The following is a 21,060-nucleotide window of genomic DNA, read 5'->3' as shown; positions in this document are numbered from 1 at the left end:
GTGAAAAAACACTTAGTAATAGTCAAATTTGACAATTTTGAAGCATTTGCCTCATAGATGCTCTAAAAGATGTATTGCATCATAATTCATAAATATACTTTCTCTTATGTCTTTTTTTCTATTATATCCGAATTAATATATCTTTTTTGGTGAAAAAATATATAGTCGAAATTCTCATGATAAATTGACCAATTGATTGCTCGCTTAATCTTCTCTACAGTTAATTGTTAACTATACAAAATTTTGACAGAAAGGAAATTGTCTTCCTTTCAATTTGTGATCAATTATTATTTTCTACGTCTTTTTGGATCTCCACTGTTCAGATATGTCCCTCATTAGTCTCTACTCCACGGTACTTTTATTTCTTCCCTATTTTAAAGTTTATATTGATAATGGTTAAATATATTTTAGCCCCCAAACTACCACTCTTTCTTCGAATGGCCCCTCAAACTACCAATCCTTAGATTCTGGCCCCCCCAAACTATCACTTTCTGATTTTTTTTAGCCCCATCCGTCTATTTATGCCGTCAATTCTAACAGAAATTAGTCAAAAATCCGAAAATACCCCTCCCTTAACCGTGGGAATTTCAAAGTGTAGGAAGGGTATTTTCGGATTCTGTTTAGAATGACGGCATAAACGAACGGATGAGGAAAAAAAATCAGAAAGTGGTAGTTTGGAGGGCCAGAATCTAAGCATTAGTAGTTTGGGGGACCATCCGGAGAAAGGGTGGTAGTTTGGGGGGCTAAAATATATTTATCCCTATTGATAAAGAGAAATGATTCATTTTTTCTCGTGATCTTTTTTCTTCATCTTTTTACTTTTCAAAATCACTATTGGATCTGTGGGTCTATGTGTGGGATTCACATGAACCCCATAGATTCAATAGTAATTTAATAAAGTGAGAAGATAGGAGAAGAGCCAGAAGAGAACATATAGCACGTCTCATTAATAAAATACTAGAGAAATACCAATTATATTCATATATGAAAAGCAGTCAGAAGTTTCTATCTTGCTTTAGTTACATGATTATCTTTTTTTGTTAAAAAAAAAAAAAGAAAGGCATTTGAAATATTTCCACTCACCTTGTATAAACACACCTCTTCTCATCCCGAGGAAATGTGCAACCGAATTTCATGGAGTCCATTTAATATTGTATAATGATATTTTTATATCTCTTATATATCTCTTGTACATCTTATTTTTAAATCTATCTTTAGATTTATAGAACCCACATTGGATCCCACAAATTTAATGTTTGATTTGAAACTTATTTTTATATAGATGTACGAGAAATATATAGAAAATGTAAGTGTATCATATGTAACGACCCGCTTTTTACAAAAAAGCGTAAGTAATTATATCTGGATAATTACGTGTCATTAACCATTCAGAGTTGATAAATCTGGCAGCGGAAAAATACGAATATTTTTTTTTAAATCGATAGGGACAATTCCCTTTCAACACACATAGAGCTTTAATTGAAATACCTCAACTTACATTAAAATAATAATAAAAGGTCTTACAAATAAATACACACAAAAGCAATAACATAAGGGCCACCACGGCTTACGTCCTATATAATAGTAGTCATATTACAAACCATAAAATAAAGCATGAGATGTCTAGAAAGTGCATAAAATAAAACCTAATAACGACATGGAAGATAAACTGTTCAGCAAGTCTATCATAAAAAGGAGACTTTAGACAGTCTCATCTATGAAACCAGAATCATCATAGGGCTCCTGATAATCCTGATACTCGTCAGTGTCTGTGCCTGCACAGTCATCTATGAGAAAGTGGTTATAACCACAATCCCATAGTTCCATAAGTGAGCTAACCGTCATTCAATAACATCATGATTTTATGCGTTATTTAAGGAACAGATATGACATAATGATGTGGTGATAGTTTTCATGCAAAGTTTAACAGTTTAATATAGTCATTGCACTCCTCTCTTGTAAGGGCCGTCCCCCCGGTTAACGTCTTTCTCGAGGCCGTCCCCTCTACATTACATTTTAATTAACTGATTTTCGCACTATCGGAGCCATCCCTCCTCTAGTACTTTGAAAGCCGTCCCAATCAATGTGATTATTATTGTTTCCGGTTTCAGGCACATTTACCATCCTGAACCTTTGGGAGACGTCGCGCCCAATATTAATAGGTTGATTATTAACAGTATGCAATAATCAGTCATGCGCATCCAATTAAAATAAAACATAAACACTACATTATTGAAATCCAGTACTACCCTCAGTAAGTATAAAAATACTTACAGTCCTTTTTGTGCTGTCTCAATTCATCATCTGCATCAAACACATATACATGTGCATACAAGGTCAATATCATTACTTTCTAGAAACTCATGCCTCAACATGAATTCTATTTTTATACATAGACACATACATAGAAGCGATCATCTATTAATTGGAAAATCACTTACATTTATGAACACTCAACATGGTTAAAACTTAATATTTACTTAATCAATTAGCAAATCAATACTTTGGAATAACATCTAATCTAGGTCTCAAGTAATCACTCGAGTACAATCTAAAATTCTTAATATCATTCTCTATAGCATAGAGAAATCAACCAACAAGAAACCTATGTATTTTTCTAACAAAACCTAATCACTTTTAGGGAACATCAATCCAATTACCAAACCAATTAACAAAACATATTAACAATTATTTCAACCAATATATTTGAGAAATCATAATAATACAGCATGCTCAATTTCCATAATACTCAATTTCTAAAACAATGCATTACATGATTAAACTCATGAAATCGTTCTTTAATTCTAGAGTTTTATAATTAATCAAGCCCTTAGTTTAAACAACATCACTCATTAATTATCAATAATCAAACATAATCAATACTTTAGAGTATATATATATTTTTCAAAATATAATATACATAAATAAGTTATAATTAGAATATTCAATTCTATAATTATTAAAGTTATATTCTAATATACTAGTTACTTGATTTTATGAAAACATATACTTTTAGGCTAATTAAAAACTTAGAAACTCACATTAAGGATTTCCACTCGAAAATCCAGCGAAACGGTGAGTTTGGTCGCCGGGGAAAATGGCCGGAAAGTCGCCGGAAAGTCGCCGGAAAGTCGCCGGAAAAGTCGCCGGAGAAATTGTTGATATTTATTTTTTTCTAAACTAATTGTAGATTCATGGATGGTCATGCATTTAGTGGTGCTAAGAATATTGGTTCTATTGCTGGTGCTTCGGTTTCACCTAGTCCTACTCCTAGTCTTTTAGATAGCACTATGATTCCCATTAATAATGAGAATGTTGAATGTGTTGGTAACGGACCTACAACAAATGTAGTACCAGAGATTTGGCGTCCATTGTTCCTATCTCAGAGAGGTCCTCTTCTGACTAATGACTCTGCGATGCTAAGTGATGCAGTAGCTGCATCCGTAGCTCAAGGCATCATGACTCCTCGAGATGAAAAGTTGTTGGCAGATAGGACCGATGCCCAAGCCATCAATGACTCCCTGGCATTCAGTATTCAGGGCGCCTCTTCTGTTTCCAATATGGCTCGCCGTCTGCAAGCTCGAGGGAACGAAATTCAAGCGTTGAAAGCTCAAAATTTGACTTTGCAGCGAATGTATATGGACTTTAGGCGAAGGAATCGGATTCTACAGCAAGAAAATAGAAAGCTGAAGAAGGTGGTAGATTCCTATGCGAATGATTTGGGAAAGAGGTATGCTGATTTGGAGCAGAACACCATTCGTCTCCAAGGACAACACCAGGATCTCTTGCGTGCAGTCCAAACTCTTAGGGTTTTCCGCCCTGAGGTTTAGCCAGGTATTCTATTTGATCTAGCAAATTTTATTTACAAAAATAAATATCTAACTGCAGTATTATGAAATACCTGCAGGTATGAGCATACCAGTATTCTCCGGGAATGGTGCAGAAAAGGTCCTGTTTGCAAGTTTATGTTTTTCTTTAAATCTAAAGTGGTTCATCTTGTAAGACAATAATTTCTACGTACCGTTCTTATTCTCTAATATGTCTGTAATCTTTTTGAACTATGATTCTAAACTAGGGTAAAATCCTTATGGTACTATGTTCTTCTTTCTATTTCTGCATAATTACTATCATCCTCAAATATCATTAGATTGAATCCTTAGTATTACTCTAATTTAGTTATGCAGTCAATCAATACTCAGATCTGCTAATTATAAACTTATCTGCCAAGCAAGGATATCTAAGAATCACAAAATCAAAATTTTATTTAACTTAAGCTCTAGAAAGACCTCAAATATATATAAACTTCTCCAAAGTTCGTCAGATGCATAGGGAAAATAATCTCTCCAAAACTCATCAAATCTTTTGATCAAATCAGTTATATCAATTCTCTTAAGCTTTAGAAAACCTCAACAATTTATCAATCCATAAATTTCTAACTTCTCCAGAGTTTATCAAATGCACAAAAAAGACAATATCTCCAAGTGTCATCAAATTATTTAATCAATTCCTTTCCCTATAGATCATCGAATATATATATTCCGATAAATTAGAAATCTATAATTTATGCCCCTATCTCCAAAAGATATCATATACAAGATGACAGATATTTGTTAATCATAACATATCTAAATGACATACTTATATATCCTCAAAATTCACATGATCCATTAATCTACTAATTATATACCTATCTTCAAAAGGTACCATAGATGCTCGTAATACAACAAGCCATGAATCATTAATCCTTAAGATTTATCTTTTCCTTACTCTCTACGGTTAATCAGGTGTACCTCAAAATCTCAATATATGTTCTTTTGATTCCAAGGTTAACCTTATCATGATCATAGGACAACTATCAATTCTAAGTACATCAATAAAGTGCTATATCAATCTATCAATTTAATATTCATAAATCTGTAAAGATATCAAGTATCAAGATTATGCAAGTTATATCTCCAAAATTATTGTTTCATGACTATACCTCGAAATAATATTAAGCATTAATCATCCTAATCATGAGATCGGTTATACTTCCATACCTCAAATCTTTTGTTTATCATAGGCATGCTGCCGCCTAATGCCAAAACCAAGAATCTTATCATCATGATGCTGAGATCATGATTATGGTAAAATCCTTCTGTACTTAAAACATCCAAATTGTTAACATCAAATAAGGCATATCTATTCGACTCTACACTAAACAAATAATGATTCAAACATTTATCGATAGCTTTAAAGTATTCACACTTAGTATTATAAAGTTACTGATAACTTAGAGATCATACACAAAAACTAAGTAAATAAATTTAAAGGTATGATCGATTTATCGAAGGTAGTGTGGTGTACTATTTTATCAAGGATAGGTAGCATATACAAACATACATCGTCCAATATCTATAGAGGAATAAGTCATCATGCTACACAAGTCCTAACTGTACGCAGTGGTTAATAATATTATTCTTACGCATATTCATAGTACATTCTTTATTTGGCATGCAATTTTTAATAGATCATATCAATATGTTTCCTAAGTTGCATAGCTATGTAAACATATAGTCATAGGAACCATATAATGCATACATTCATACAAGCATAAAAATCCTAACCATTAATGATAGTTACTATTCTCTTACGTTGCTTAACTTCATACAAAAGCTTTTAAGGAGTTTATAAAAAGTTCAATTTTCCTATAGCTCTTGTGTTAACACTTAGACTTCTACGGTCAAGTCCGATAGTCTTAGATACCATACTGTAACTTACCTAAGTTATAGTATGACTCTGAATGTTCACTAGGCCACAGAGCAAGCCGCTCTGATACCATACTGTAACGACCCGCTTTTTACAAAAAAGCGTAAGTAATTATATCTGGATAATTACGTATCGTTAACCATTCAGAGTTGATAAAATCTAGCAGCGGAAAAATACGAATATCTTTTTTTTTTAAACATCACCGATAGGGACAACTCCCTTACGATATATTCAGAGCTTTAACTGACATCTTCTAGAAAATACATTAAAAATCTTTACACTATTTACAAAGAAACATGTGTCACATATGACACTAAAGCCTGCATGGAACTTATTAATTACAAGTAAATGTCTAGACATATTACAAGCAAATAGTACAAACATCTATGAGTACAAAGTACTAAAATCCTAACTACACAGCTATAAATCTCTTAAGCTAGCAGTTAATCCATTCCATAATCTTCAGTACCTGCGCAAACATCTATGAGAAGGTGGTTACCGCCACAATCCCATAGTTCCATGAGTGAGCTAACTGTCTTTCAACAACATCATGATTTATGCGTTATTTTAAGGAACAGATATGACATAATGATGTGGTGATAGTTTTTCATGCAAAGTTTAACAGTTTATATAGTGATTACACTCCTCTCTTGTAAGGGCACGTCCCCCCGTTTAATCGTGTTTCTCGAGGCCGTCCCCTCTACATTACATTTTAATTAACTTGTTTTCGCACTATCGGAGACCTCCCTCCTCTAGTACTTTGAAAGCCGTTCCAATCAATATGATTATTATTGTTTCCGGTTCAACTCTATCATGAACCTTTGGGAGACGTCGCGCCCAATATTAATAGGTTGATTATTAACAGTATGCAATAATCAGTCACACGCATCCAATTAAAATAAAACATAAACACAACATTACTGAAATCCAGTGCTACCCTCAGTAAGTATAAAAATACTTACAGTCCTTTTTGTGCTGTCTCAATTCATCATCTGCATCAAACACATATACATGTGCATACAAGGTCAATGTCATTACTTTCTAGAAACTCATGCCTCAACATGAATTCTATTTTTATACATAGACACATACATAGAAGCGATCATCTATTACTTGGAAAATCACTTACATTTATGAACACTCAACATGGTTAAAACTTAATATTTACTTAATCAATTAGCAAATCAATACTTTGGAATAACATCTAATCTAGGTCTCAAGTAATCACTCGAGTACAATCTAAAATTCTTAATATCATTCTCTATAGCATAGAGAAATCAACCAACAAGGAACCTATGTATTTTTCTAACAAAACCTAATCACTTTTAGGGAACATCAATCCAATTACCAAACCAATTAACAAAACATATTAACAATTATTTCAACCAATATATTTGAGAAATCATAATAATACAGCATGCTCAATTTCCATAACACTCAATTTCTAAAACAATGCATTACATGATTAAACTCATGAAATCATTCTTTAATTCTAGAGTTTTATAATTAATCAAGCCCTTAGTTTAAACAACATCACTCATTAATTATCAATAATCAAACATAATTAATACCTTAGAGTATATATATTTTTCAAAATATAATATACATAAATAAGTTATAATAAGAATATTCAATTCTATAATTATTAAAGTTATATTCTAATATACTAGTTACTTGATTTTATGTAAATATATACCATTAAGTTAATTAAAAACTTAGAAACTCACATTGAGGATTTTCACCAGAAAATCCAGTGAAAATGGTGAGTTTTGGAAGTCGCCGGAAAAGTCGCCGGAAAGTGGCCGGAGACACTGCCGGCGGCGGGTCGCCGGCGGGTCGGGATTCCGGGTCGGGTCATGGGTATGGGCTTGGGTTGATGGGCTTGGAGTCTTGAGCCAAGGTCTCGGGCTTATGGGTTTCGGTCTTGGGCTCAGTGGGTCTGGCTGAAGTCAGCCCATGGTGGTCATGGGCTTGGTTGGGTCAGATCAGATTGGGTTGGGCTGGATCGCTGCTGGGTTACGGTTTGCGTTGAGCTGCTGGCTGGGAGTCAGGACTGCATGGTCTGGCTTCTTCCATTTCTGGGTTCGGACTTCACTGCTCGCCGGAAGACAGGTCATGGGTTCGTGCTGGCTGTTTGGGTTCAAGTGGGGTCAGGGCCGGCTGGGCTCTCGGGGTTGCTGGGTCTACTGGTTCGTCGCGGTGCGGTTGGGTGGTGAGCTGGCTGCTGCCGAGGTGCTGGGTCAGACGCCGGAGGCCGGCTGGGTCACGCACGGGCCTCCATGGTTACACGGTTTCGGGGTTCATGCACGGGTTCAGGCATGTTCTGGGTCTCGGTGGGTCACGGGTTGCAGCGGGGGTTTCGGGCTCTTCTCCTTCTCCGGTTTTGTTGGGTTGCTGGGAGTCGTGTTCTATGGTTCTACGGCTAGTCTCGACTGGGATGGGTTGCCGAGCTTCGGGTTGGGCAGTATACAGAGCTGCTGGGATTTATAATAGACAAAGCAGAGTGAGCAAGGTACTCTTTTCATGACAAAAGTGTGAAAGGCCGCAATCCGTTGCCTTCTTTAACTCCTTTGAAATATAGTAATAGTAGTGCTTGACTTGTTTTCTCTTTTCCAGAAAGAATGAGTAGATTGCCACTTGTTGATAGTCTTTAAGAAATAGAGAAAGAAAACAACATGACAACACAGCACGAATATTTATAATCTTTCTCTCTTTTTCTCTTGTCTGTGTGCATTTTCTTTTAGGCTCTCCTCTCTCTCTCTCTCTGTCGGTTATAAAAAGAGAAGGAAGAAGGATTAAAGAAAGGAGGGTGTATTGTTTATGCACCAAGGAGGACAATCGTGCATTAAATAAATTGAGTGGAGGAAATAATGTGCAGAAAATAATACATTAAAGCCATAGTGGAGGCGGCTGTATTTTGATATTCTGAATGGGTTTGGTGAGAGCACTGCGGTGCTTAATTTAAGCAAAGTGGAGGGTGCATTGTTTTATTAAACTTGAGTGGAGAAAACCGAACAACGTGGGCGGCTAAAAAGTTTTAATGGTATAAGACGTAAGGGTGGCGTAGGAAGCTGCTAACGATTTAGCAGATTTTATAAAAACTCGGGTCTTTTTAATACAAGCCGTCTCATAAAAATATTATTCTAAATCCGTTTTGAGTCTAGTTCGTTTCATAAATAAATATATTTTATTATGAATAATAATACAATTATTATTATTACATTAAATAATAAATTGTCAAAATCATATTTGCATAATTAAGAAATAAGGATAATTAATTTAATGGTTAATTATCAGTTTATTTTATTAACTCAAAAATTCTTATAAAATAATTATCAGTTTTATTAAACACAGCTTTTCAAATGATTTGAAAATATTTATAAAACAACTAAAAATAATTATTTTTATTCTTCAACGTTTTTAAAATATGTTTTAAAATCCGGGGCGTTACAAAGGGATACTTGTTCTTGACCGTCACTCGATTCAATTCACGATAGTCTATACATAGACGCATCGAACCATCCTTTTTCCGTACAAACAGTACTGGTGCTCCCCATGGTGAGACACTAGGGCGAATGAAACCCCGGTCTAGTAACTCTTGCAGCTGCTGCTTCAGTTCCTTTAATTCTGCTGGTGCCATTCGGTAAGGAGCCTTGTGAATGGGTTGGGTTCCCGGTAACACGTCAATAGCGAATTCAACTTCACGGTCAGGTGGTAACCCTGATGAGATTTCAGCAAAGACGTCAGGGTAGCCGCTCGCAATAGGTATATCTTCTAGCTTTTTCTTCACTTCTGGTTTAGCTTTCACGTAAGCTAGAAATGCTGGTGCACCTTTCCTAACACTTCTACTTGCTTGAATTGCGGAGAGAAGGGGTGGAGTAGCTCGTACTCGAGATTCATGAAATATGAACTCCTCTTCATGAGGGGGTCGAAAAATGATCTCCTTCTTCCTACAATCAATACTAGCATAGTACTTTGACAACCAATCCATTCCAAGAATGATATCAAATCCTAGCATTTGAAATACAGCTAAGTTTGTAGGTAAGATCCTCTCCCCTATCCTTATTGAGCAATTATTTACTGACTTCCTACAGGTTATCACATCACCAGTAGGGGTAACCACATTTATGTTTTGTTCTAGGGGTTGAGTGTTAATACTACAAAGCTTAACATATGTTGATGATATGAATGACCGTGTAGCTCCTGAGTCAAAAAGAGTACATGCAAGTCTACCGAATAAAGGGACGGTACCTGTCACCACATTTGTAAATCCTTCATCATCATTGACTCCTCCAGGTGTAAGTGAATATACCCGAGCTTGTGCAGGGTATTGTTGCTGAGATCCGCCTCCTGGTTGCTTTGATCCTCCGGCAGTATTCATAGGGCAATCCTTGAGGTAGTGTCCCGTCTTCCCACATTTGAAACAACTTGTGCTTCCCATTCTACAGTCTCCTCCGTGCTGCTTACCACATTTGATACATGGGGTCATTTGATTCCTACGCGCTGGTGGAAAACTCTTCTCTACGAAAGGCCTAGAGCCACTTCCCACTGCTGACCTCTTTGCAGGGTATGAGATCTGTTGTTTCGACCGCTTCTTCATGTCGTAGGCTGCTGCCGATTCGCGGATTCCTCTCTCAGCGAGAGATGCAACTTCCACCAGTCTAGCAAAATCTTTAATTTCATGGCAAATAACTCGTTCTTTGACTCGAGGGGTCAGGCCGTTCTCAAAGCGCTCCGCCTTGGATTCTTCGTCTGGAATCAGATTGAGAGCAAACCTAGCTAATTCCATGAACCTTGCAGAATATTGTTCCACCGACATGTTGCCTTGGACAAGGTTTTGGAATTCGATGGCCCGAAGTTGCCTCTGAGCCCTTGGGAAAAAGCGCCTATTATATTCTGTTTTGAACATTTCCCAAGTAACAATAATTTCATTTCTCGGTCCTGCCAATAATAACTTCTTCGAAGTCCACCATCGTCCTGCTTCGCCTGTCAAATTCAGCGCTATGTACTGTACTTTTTGTTCACTCGTGCAGCCAAGAGTGTCAAATAGCGTATCGATGTCCGTAAGCCATGCTTCCGCTGCATTGGGTCCTTCATTACCATTAAATGATCGGAAGTGATGGCTTGAGAAGTCTTTGATGGAGCACCCCTGGCGTTCAATTCGCTCCATAGGCCGTGGAATTCTTGAAATTGCTTCAGTGAGCTGCCTAGTAGTTTCAGCCATGAATTGCGCCAAGGCTTGAGAAGTTCCATCATAGAGTGGCGGAGGTGGAAACTCTCTATCCTCAGCATCGGGACGATTTGCCTCATGATCGCGATTGCATGGAAGTTGTTGTCTTGGGTCCATGATGCTGTTTACTAAAAATATTCATTATCTATATACATGATAAGTTTGGACCAATAGCATCTAAGAGAATCTGTATCAATGTTTATCTCATATGCTTCAAATAAGGGAGATTTAACAATTTTATCCTTAAGTTATCATTATATTTGTTCTTCATTTATCAACCATCATACAAGTTGAGTTAGTAACTTATTTATAATTTCAGACAAAGGTAGATTCATATTTCCAAGTTTTGGTAATTCCTAGACTCCTAAGGTCTTTAAGGCACTCAGAGCCGACCGCTCTGATACCATACTGTAACGACCCGCTTTTTACAAAAAAGCGTAAGTAATTATATCTGGATAATTACGTGTCATTAACCATTCAGAGTTGATAAATCTGGCAGCGGAAAAATACGAATATTTTTTTTTTTTAAATCGATAGGGACAATTCCCTTTCAACACACATAGAGCTTTAATTGAAATACCTCAACTTACATTAAAATAATAATAAAAGGTCTTACAAATAAATACACACAAAAGCAATAACATAAGGGCCACCACGGCTCACGTCCTATATAATAGTAGTCATATTACAAACCATAAAATAAAGCATGAGATGTCTAGAAAGTGCATAAAATAAAACCTAATAACGACATGGAAGATAAACTGTTCAGCAAGTCTATCATAAAAAGGAGACTTTAGACAGTCTCATCTATGAAACCAGAATCATCATAGGGCTCCTGATAATCCTGATACTCGTCAGTGTCTGTGCCTGCACAGTCATCAATGAGAAAGTGGTTATAACCACAATCCCATAGTTCCATAAGTGAGCTAACCGTCATTCAATAACATCATGATTTTATGCGTTATTTAAGGAACAGATATGACATAATGATGTGGTGATAGTTTTCATGCAAAGTTTAACAGTTTAATATAGTCATTGCACTCCTCTCTTGTAAGGGCCGTCCCCCCGGTTAACGTCTTTCTCGAGGCCGTCCCCTCTACATTACATTTTAATTAACTGATTTTCGCACTATCGGAGCCATCCCTCCTCTAGTACTTTGAAAGCCGTCCCAATCAATGTGATTATTATTGTTTCCGGTTTCAGGCACATTTACCATCCTGAACCTTTGGGAGACGTCGCGCCCAATATTAATAGGTTGATTATTAACAGTATGCAATAATCAGTCATGCGCATCCAATTAAAATAAAACATAAACACTACATTATTGAAATCCAGTACTACCCTCAGTAAGTATAAAAATACTTACAGTCCTTTTTGTGCTGTCTCAATTCATCATCTGCATCAAACACATATACATGTGCATACAAGGTCAATATCATTACTTTCTAGAAACTCATGCCTCAACATGAATTCTATTTTTATACATAGACACATACATAGAAGCGATCATCTATTAATTGGAAAATCACTTACATTTATGAACACTCAACATGGTTAAAACTTAATATTTACTTAATCAATTAGCAAATCAATACTTTGGAATAACATCTAATCTAGGTCTCAAGTAATCACTCGAGTACAATCTAAAATTCTTAATATCATTCTCTATAGCATAGAGAAATCAACCAACAAGAAACCTATGTATTTTTCTAACAAAACCTAATCACTTTTAGGGAACATCAATCCAATTACCAAACCAATTAACAAAACATATTAACAATTATTTCAACCAATATATTTGAGAAATCATAATAATACAGCATGCTCAATTTCCATAATACTCAATTTCTAAAACAATGCATTACATGATTAAACTCATGAAATCGTTCTTTAATTCTAGAGTTTTATAATTAATCAAGCCCTTAGTTTAAACAACATCACTCATTAATTATCAATAATCAAACATAATCAATACTTTAGAGTATATATATATTTTTCAAAATATAATATACATAAATAAGTTATAATTAGAATATTCAATTCTATAATTATTAAAGTTATATTCTAATATACTAGTTACTTGATTTTATGAAAACATATACTTTTAGGCTAATTAAAAACTTAGAAACTCACATTAAGGATTTCCACTCGAAAATCCAGCGAAACGGTGAGTTTGGTCGCCTGGGAAAATAGCCGGAAAGTGGCCGGAAAGTCGCCGGAAAAGTGGCCGGAAAAGTCGCCGGAGAAGTCGCCGGAGAAACTGCCGGCGGCGGGTCGCCGGCGGGTCGGGGTTCCGGGTTGATGGGTCTCGGGCTTATGGATCTCGGGCTTGCTGAATGGGCTTGAGTGTTCTAGGTTTGGCTCGTGGGCTTTGGGTTGAATGGATTATGGGCTGGGTTACTGCTGGGTTTTGGGCTTCACGAATCGGCCGGATCTCTCCCTCTCGATCTCTTATCTTTCATCTCACTCTCTGTTTTGAGTAACAAAAAGGAATAGAGAAGAAGCAGAATAGAAAAGAAGGAGAAAGGAGAAAATAAGGAAGAAGGAAGAGCTTAGTACTCAAGAGGTGCCAGTCTTTTCTGAAGAGAGGCAGTCAGTTATAAAGGCCCCGAAAAGGCTTAGGCAGCAATTGTGAATGGCTATAATGAGTGCATGAGCTGGAGAGTAAATGGTTGTAATGAGTGTAGGAGCTGGAGAGGTTGGTGGGAGAATGGAAAGAAGTCGAGAATAAGGAAGTTGTTGAAGAAAAGAGGGTAATAAAATATTTAGAATAAGAGGCAAAATGATGAGGGAGGTATATTAAAATCAAAGTGGAGAATAAGTTGGATTTTAAAAATGTGAGGGTGATGAGTGGATGGAATCATTACTACCGTAGTGTATGAATGATTTGTATTTCAAAGATGGGGATGTGAATAGATTTGATTAGTTTATGAAAAATAAAGCATTCGGTGTAGATTAAATTATTTAGTAGGTAATTCTTTTACACTAGGTCTTTATCAATTTAATAAATCATTAGAGTAACATTTTAAACCCGTTTTGAGTCTAGTTCGTTTTATAAATGAAAACATTTTATTACGAAGTTTAATAGACATAGTATTTATTATACTAAATAATAAAGTGTCAAAATAATTATTTTCCATCTTTACTCAAAATATTAATATGTTTTAAAATCTGAGGCGCTACATCATATCTCTTTAATATTATGTATCATTCTACTGGATGTACCATTTTTTTTATTTGAAAATTTTCTTAAAATCCACATTAATATGGTCTTATGAAATGGTGTTAATCATATTTCATTCTCACAATAAAAAAAAAAAAAAATATGAATATGTAAAACAATTGAAATGACAAAATATATATAGAAATTAAAAAGAAAAAATGCACTCACACCTCTGCGGTTAAGCTGTAAATTATGAATCCTCTTTGTATTTTTATTTGCAACTCCAAGTCCCTTTTGATTATAACCCATCAGACGATACCATATTTTATAGCCACTTAAAGTGCAACAACGTACGAAGAAGAGTCTCTTCGAAACTTTTAGAATTTTAGTAGGTTGATTTGGGGATGAGTTTTATTCAAATAAGGAAAGTAGAAGATAGTAAATTTCTATAGAATTGCGAGAAATAAGAACCATATGTAGAATTATGCATTAATCTAATCCCCAACAATGGGTTCAAGATATTAGTATAGAGGGGTTTTTCGGAAAGAGGGAAAGTTTTTGGGATCTGCGTGTGGTCTAGTTTAGGGTCTAATGATTTAATCTACAACTGATGGTGCGGTGAAAATTGCAAACGACAATGTGGCACATGTCAAAGAATTTAGCGATGATTCAAACAAATGTAGCAAGAGCATCCACAGTTAATTATGTAAAATAAATTTTCAGCTATAATAGGTAACAAAAACGTCAAAACACTCGTCCAACGGATTATACAAACTAACCCTACAATAAATTTTCCCTGAATTTGTAAACAGTGTCACACCTCATGTGGCGTGACACTGTTTACATACGTATACTTATTTTATTAATTTTTCTCATTTTCTCTCTTTCTCTCGAAATTTCGTGCTTCTCTCTTAGACTCTCCCAATCAAACCTCCTCCCATCCTATCCACCTTCCTCTTCTCCCAAGTGGGCAAAACCAATTTCCATTCTTGGAGGACACCTCCTAGTTTCCATTCTTCGGTACAGAGGCTTCCTCTTCTCCTTCCTCGGCGATCCATGGTGCCCATAATCAACGGCATAGAAGTTATCTCCCAGGCCAAGTCCGGCATGAGCAAGACCTCTGTCTGGCTTCTGGGAATCACAGGATCGGAATTTGTGAGTTTCTTGTGTTTGATTTGTCTAGTTGATGGGAACTACGTCCTCTACGTCCTCTACGTCAAATCAACATCATTTGATGGGAAATACATTCCAGAAAATTCAACATCGATCTGTGCGGACTTAGATCTAGAATTTGATAATAATCAAATCGAGCCACAATGAGCAAAAGAAAAAAAACTCAACCACGAAACAGGCTGCAAAAGGAGGTTTGATCAACTCACAAAGACCAAAAAATTCCCAAAACCAACAGATTTATCAATTTTCGTATAAATTTGAAAATCCAAAAAAGAAAAAAACTAGGCATTGTATAGAGCAGTATATATTACCCCTCCTCGAACAGATTTTCCAGATTCACTGCTCTGATGTGATCCTCCGGAATGATTTTCATTGCGAGAATTAGCCTCTCCAGAACTGTTTGATGCTTGATTTTCTGGCTTAACAGAGGCAGTAGAAGTACCAAACAGACATCTCTGATATATTGCTAAAGACTGAATTCCGAACCCTAGAGGTACAACCTGAAATATCTAATCTCAGTTTCGAATGACAAAAGCATAGAGAATTGAAACTAAAGGAAAATCAAATAGAAGAAACGAAAAAAAGCAAAAAAGAAAAAGAAAATCTATCAACTTAATCACGAACCGATTGAAGAAGAGGAAGAGTTCAGAGAGGAGTTTTATCGGCAAGCGGTGGAGAAGGTATTGGCAATCTTCTGAATCGGCTAGGACAGAGATTAGAGAGAGAACCACGTCACATTTTGCTCTTCTTCTTCTCAATTTGCGTCATTTTCTTTAGATGTGTTTAAGCCGTCAATAGTGCTTCCATCTACGGCTGAGGGTGTCGATCCTCGTCATTTGACTACCCTATGAATTTTCAGACGGTTTGAAGTAAACCATCTATAAATTTATAAACGGTTTGATCAAAACTGTCTGGAAATTATAGTTAATAATTTCTTTTTTTCTTTTTTTTTTTATCCATGCGATTTCTATCTCAATTATATATATATATATCATTAATATTAATAATTCCAGACGATTTGTTCCAAACTGTCTATAAATTTATAAACGGTTTACTCAAACCGTCTATATTTATTTATTTACAAAAGGTTTTTAAAAACCATCTGTAATAGTTTAATTCTAGACAGTTTAAAAAAAAAAACCGTCCATAATTGTCTTTTTTTTTTTTTTTTTTTTTTTGTAGTGCTAGTTAAATGGTAGCAATACACTTAACAATCCAATGATTATTAAATGGGAGTAATATGCTTACCAAATTAATGAACGAAATGAAGAAATGCTTATGTTCTCTCCAAAATAAACAAATGACGTGGGTGTGTGATGTGTAGGTGTTTGGGTGATTTGGAAATTAAGTGGATGCTGACGTGTCTGATTGAACAGGTGTCGACTTTCTAGTGGTGCTAAGTGTCAGTGATGTGGCGGGCCGTTAGTTTTTGGACGGAGAAGTTAACTAAGGTACTAATTTGGTCATTTCCCAAAATTGAGGTATCACCTGTGATGCAAATTGAAACTCATGGACTAAAAAATAAAATTTTCAAAACTCAGAGACTAAAAATGTGTTTAACCCTAAATTTTAAAGGAAATGGGCTTATGTCACAAACAAAGATCAATTGGTTATCTTTTACTTGTTGATCTGTGGACTCACTTTATTTTATAGATATAGTCATAGAGGGCGAGGAGGAATATCTAGTTTATCAGGATTTACCAAACACGTTTGTAGTAATTAGGGGTGGGCATATTCAGCCCGAACCCGCATACCCGATCCGATCCGCCCCGGCCTGCCCCGAAATTTGCGGGTATTCAATGTTATAAATTTCTCACGGTTTGTTTCAGTGAAAAACCGAGTATGACGGGGCGGGGCGCGGCAATCTAATTTTTCCTACACGTAAACCCGCCCCGCCCCGCACCTTAGTGAACCTAATATGCTGCACAGCCTGCACCTTAGATTTCCCCCAAAAGCCAAACGTGAAAAACCTAGATTTAGTCCACCGCCGCGCATCCCTGAAGGCCTGAAGATTTTGGTGTCGTGAAGATTTTGTGCCACAAATCGCGATTCTTTCCAATTTCAGCCCATTCTTTGATTTTTTTTTTTTTTTTCACTTCTTATACGTTGTAGGGTTGGAAATAAAATGGGTTCTTCACTCTTCAAAGATTTCATCTTCGGCCATCACTTGTCTTCCGCACAATCTGTGTCTCGACCCATCTTTGCTGAAGAAGTCTTCATTCTTCAACTCCCACCGCCAGCCGTTGATACAGCCATACAGGTATAAATCACTTTCCAGTCTCCACCAAATACCAATGTTAGTCTCTAAATTCTAATGACTGGATGACTTGATTTTTCATTGAATAATTTCTGACCGTGGGTTTCTTTTAATCTCAGTATTTTAGTCTTTTTAGATTCAGTGTTACCCATAATTATATGTTAGAAACTAACGGTTTAACAGAGTAACGGTGCATGGTTAATGTTTCTAACAATATTTCTTTTAAATATTTCAGTTGATTTCGCCCTAATTCAATCTCATTCTTACAGTTTCAGACTCTCAGTCTCAGGTAAGGTAATCTTATCTTCATGTGGCTGTAATATATAATCATTTTGTTATATGAATATCTTATGTGGGTTCTTATACCAATTTTTAGTTAGTGTATCTGTGTATGTTCTTTTATGTTTTAAATGTTTTGAATGTTTTGATGCAATGAGACAATGGGTGTTACTGTTATCTACTCTTTTTGTGTATATATATATATATATATATATATATATATATATAAAGTAGGGAAGAGGTGGTTGATGTAATCTGTTGGATGGTTATATAGGGAAGTTAATTGTCATTCTGTATTTCATTTGTATATATATGTTGTTGGCTGGATTGTATATATATATATTTGTTATGAATCCTAATAGGAAGTATGTTAATCGGTTGAATCTTTTTGAATTATGTGAATTTAAAATTTATTTGTACATGTTATGTGTTGGGTACTTAGGTGCACTGTGGGTTATATATGAATTATATGGATTGTATATGTATTTGTTATGAATATTTTTTAATTATGTATTTCTATTTTTTTTTTAAATTGTTGATATTTATTTTTTTCTAAACTAATTGTAGATTCATGGATGGTCATGCATTTAGTGGTGCTAAGAATATTGGTTCTATTGCTGGTGCTTCGGTTTCACCTAGTCCTACTCCTAGTCTTTTAGATAGCACTATGATTCCCATTAATAATGAGAATGTTGAATGTGTTGGTAACGGACCTACAACAAATGTTGGTACTCAGAATCCTAGTTCAGTTGAAGCTCTCCCACCAAAACCTAAAACAAGTGTGCAAAAATCAATTGTATGGGAACATTTTACCAAGGTAGAGGGGTGTGATTCTGAAGATCCTAAATCAAAATGCAACTATTGTAGCAAATTGTTTAGTTGTCATCCCAGAAGGCTAGGTACATCATCCATGTTATCACATTTGAGGAATAGTTGCAAGAAATATCCTGGTAGATTTGGCAAATTAGATAAGTCGCAGTCAACGCTGAGTTTCGATGCTAAGAAGGAAAGACAAGTGGGAGAAGGATCTGTTGGCAATCTTGTCATTGCGAAATATAATGTTCAAAAAATAAGAGAGGCATTGGCTAAGATGGTAGTCGTAGACGAGTTGCCTTTTAAGTTTGTGGAGGGTGAAGGGTTTCACGATTTCATGAAGACGGTTGAGTCTAGGTTTAAAATCCCTTCCCGTTACACTGTGATGAAGGATTGTATGAAGATCTTTATATCTGAGAAAGAAAAGCTTAGGGCAATGTTCTTGACAACTGGGGCTCGGGTTTGTCTTACCACTGATACGTGGACTTCAGTTCAGAACCTTAATTATATGTGTGTTACTTGTCATTTTATTGATGGTGATTGGAATTTACATAAAAGAATTATAAATTTCTCTTTAATTCCTAATCACAAAGGAGAGACTATTGAGAAAAAGATAGAGTCTTGTATGCTTGAGTGGGGTATTAGTAGTATTTTTACTATCACGGTTGACAACGCTAGTGCCAATGATACTGCTATTGAGTACTTGAAGAGAAAAAGTAGAGATAAGGTGGGCGCCATATTGAATAATGAATTTATGCATATGAGGTGTTGTGCACACATACTAAATCTTATTGTGACTGATGGTTTAAAAGAGGTTAGTGATTCTATTATGAAGGTTCGAAATGCGGTGAAATATGTGAAGTCTTCACCTTCAAGATTTGAGAAATTTAAGGCTTGTATGGAGACAGAAAAAATTCAGTTTAAGGGTTTATTGTGTCTTGATGTTCCAACTAGATGGAACTCCACATATAAGATGTTAGAAGCCGCTGAAAAATGTCAAAATGCTTTACATCTAATGGAGGAAGAAGATGGATACTTTGTTTCTACGTTGTTTGAGGGAGGGCAAGGGAGAAGGGGTTTAGGACCTCCTACTTTTGAGGATTGGGTAAATGTTAAGGTTTTTCTGAAGTTTTTAAAACTTTTTTATGATGTGACCATGCGACTTTCTGGTTCTTTGTATGTGACATCAAATATGTATTTTCAAGAGATTTGTGGCATTCAAGCGCATTTACAGGCTTTTAGTGAGAGTGGGGATTATGTATTAAGTGCCATGGCGGAGAAAATGAAGATGAAGTACAACAAGTATTGGGGAGATCTTGATAGGGTTAACTTGATGTTGTTTGTTGCAGTTGTTCTTGATCCACGTACCAAATTGGATTCATTAGATTATTGGTTCAAAGAAGTTCTCAGTGTTGAGCAAGCAACTCGAATGATTACAAAATTGAGATACCACTTGGATAAATTATATGATCACTATGACAACAATGGTGGGAGTTCCTCTCAGGTTCATAATGGTAGTGATTCGTCAACCACAATAGATGAAAGTGAGAGTAGTGAGAATTCATTTCACTTCATGAGTAAGTTTCAAAAGTATCGGGCTTCAAAAAGTGATGTAGAAAGCAAATCAGAACTAGATCGGTATTTGATGGAGGATATAGAGAAAATGAATGTTAATTTTGATATTTTGAATTGGTGGAAGGTAAACTCAACCAAATTCCCAGTACTTGCCCAAATAACACGAGATGTTTTAGCAATTCCCATTACAACGGTTGCTTCAGAGTCGGCTTTTAGCATTGGAGGGCGTGTTTTGGACCCTTTTCGAAGTTCGTTGGCTCCAACAACAGTTGAAGCCTTGATATGTTCACAGAATTTGTTAAGGTCAAAACCCATAAGCGGTGGTTATGATTATGATTCAGAGATAATTGATGATGCTGAAAGTTATAGGCTCGAATCAGGTAATCTTTCTATTATTTAAATATTCACTTACTCTATTTATCAAATTTGAATTATGATTGTAATTTTAATTTTTTTTCCATTCTCCTTTGTAGAAATAACTTTGAAGAACGTCAGCATTTTGCTTGAAGATGATTAGTTGAAGATGTTGGCATGCGAGGTTTCTTGTTTTTTGTTGCTGGTTTAGAGCATTCAGCTGTTGATGGGACTATTGATTTTTTTTTTTGTGTTCATTGATTTTACCAAATTACTTATTCTGTTCCTTTGTTGGACTAAGTTTTTGTTCTTTTTTGTGGGGACTTTAAATTTATTGGACTAAGTTTCTATTATTTTTTGTTGGAACTTTAAATTTGTTGGACTAAGTTTTTGTTTTTTTTTTTTTGTTGGAACTTTAAATTTGTGGGACTAAGTTTCTAATTTTTTTTATTGGAACTTTTTATTTTA

General features: G+C 35.6%; 3 long non-coding RNA genes across 3 annotated transcripts; all 3 read right to left on the bottom strand.

Annotated features, from left to right (window-relative positions):
• Positions 1 to 1,474: 1,474 nt before the first annotated feature.
• LOC133868342 (uncharacterized) lies at positions 1,475 to 3,154 on the bottom strand. The gene is made up of 3 exons (XR_009900322.1): positions 3,042 to 3,154; positions 2,275 to 2,304; positions 1,475 to 1,787 (listed from the first exon to the last, which is right to left on the bottom strand). It is a non-coding gene; the product is annotated as an uncharacterized LOC133868342 (long non-coding RNA).
• Positions 3,155 to 5,910: 2,756 nt separating this feature from the next.
• LOC133868341 (uncharacterized) lies at positions 5,911 to 13,858 on the bottom strand. Its single transcript, XR_009900321.1, has 2 exons — positions 13,112 to 13,858; positions 5,911 to 6,740 (listed from the first exon to the last, which is right to left on the bottom strand). It is a non-coding gene; the product is annotated as an uncharacterized LOC133868341 (long non-coding RNA).
• Positions 13,859 to 14,871: 1,013 nt separating this feature from the next.
• LOC133869923 (uncharacterized) lies at positions 14,872 to 16,057 on the bottom strand. Its single transcript, XR_009900581.1, has 3 exons — positions 15,939 to 16,057; positions 15,626 to 15,814; positions 14,872 to 15,493 (listed from the first exon to the last, which is right to left on the bottom strand). It is a non-coding gene; the product is annotated as an uncharacterized LOC133869923 (long non-coding RNA).
• Between the last annotated feature and the right edge of the window lie 5,003 nt (positions 16,058 to 21,060).

The sequence above is a fragment of the Alnus glutinosa genome, chromosome 5 (assembly GCF_958979055.1).
Source record: "Alnus glutinosa chromosome 5, dhAlnGlut1.1, whole genome shotgun sequence".
Classification (NCBI taxonomy): domain Eukaryota; kingdom Viridiplantae; phylum Streptophyta; class Magnoliopsida; order Fagales; family Betulaceae; genus Alnus; species Alnus glutinosa.
This window is presented reverse-complemented; position numbering and strand designations above follow the sequence as displayed.